The following is an 879-nucleotide window of genomic DNA, read 5'->3' as shown; positions in this document are numbered from 1 at the left end:
ATTCTGTTGGTGATGCTTGCATCTATGACTCCTGATCTCTTTCCTAGGTTTTCTATCTCCAGAGTTATTCCCCTTTGTGATTTCTTTATTGTTTCTATTTTCATTTTTAGATCCTGGATGGTCTTGTTCAATTCCTTCACCTGCTTGGTTATGTTTTCCTGTAATTATTTAACGAATTTTTGTGTTTCTTCTCTAAGGGCTTTTACCTGTTTACCTGTGTTCTCCTGTATTTCTTTCTTTTCTGTATTTCAACCAAATGGAGATGAAAATAACTATACAAAGAATCAACAAAGCCAGTAGCTGGTTCTTTGAGAAAATCAACAAAATAGATAACCTTTAACCATACTAACCAGAAGGCACAGAGACAGTATCCAAATTAACAAGATCAGAAATGAAAAGGGAGATATAACAACAGAAACTAAGGAAATTAAAAAATCATCAGATCTTATTACAAAAGCCTGTACTCAACACAACTGGAAAACCTGGATGAAATGAACAATTTTCTAGACAGATACCAAATACCAAAGTTAAATCAGGATTAGATAAATCATCTAAACAGTCCCATAATCTGTAAAGAAATAGAAGAAGTCATTAAAAGTCTCCCAACCAAAAAAAAAAAAAAAAAAAAAAAAAAAAAAGCCCAGGACCAGAGGGTTTTAGTGCAGAATTCTATCAGACCTTTAAAGAAGTCCCAATACCAATACTCTTCAAATTATTTCACAAAATAGAAAAAGACAAAACACTACCCAATTCATTCTATGAAGCCACAGTTACACTGTGTATTCTCCCTTGGAGATGGAATGGTTTCTGTCTAATCAGGAACTTGTCATAATTTTCTTTTACACAAGACTTAATAAATTTTTTCTACTTTTAACATAT

The sequence above is a fragment of the Mastomys coucha genome, unplaced genomic scaffold (assembly GCF_008632895.1).
Source record: "Mastomys coucha isolate ucsf_1 unplaced genomic scaffold, UCSF_Mcou_1 pScaffold13, whole genome shotgun sequence".
NCBI lineage: Eukaryota > Metazoa > Chordata > Mammalia > Rodentia > Muridae > Mastomys > Mastomys coucha.
Note: the sequence above shows the minus strand (reverse complement) of the source record.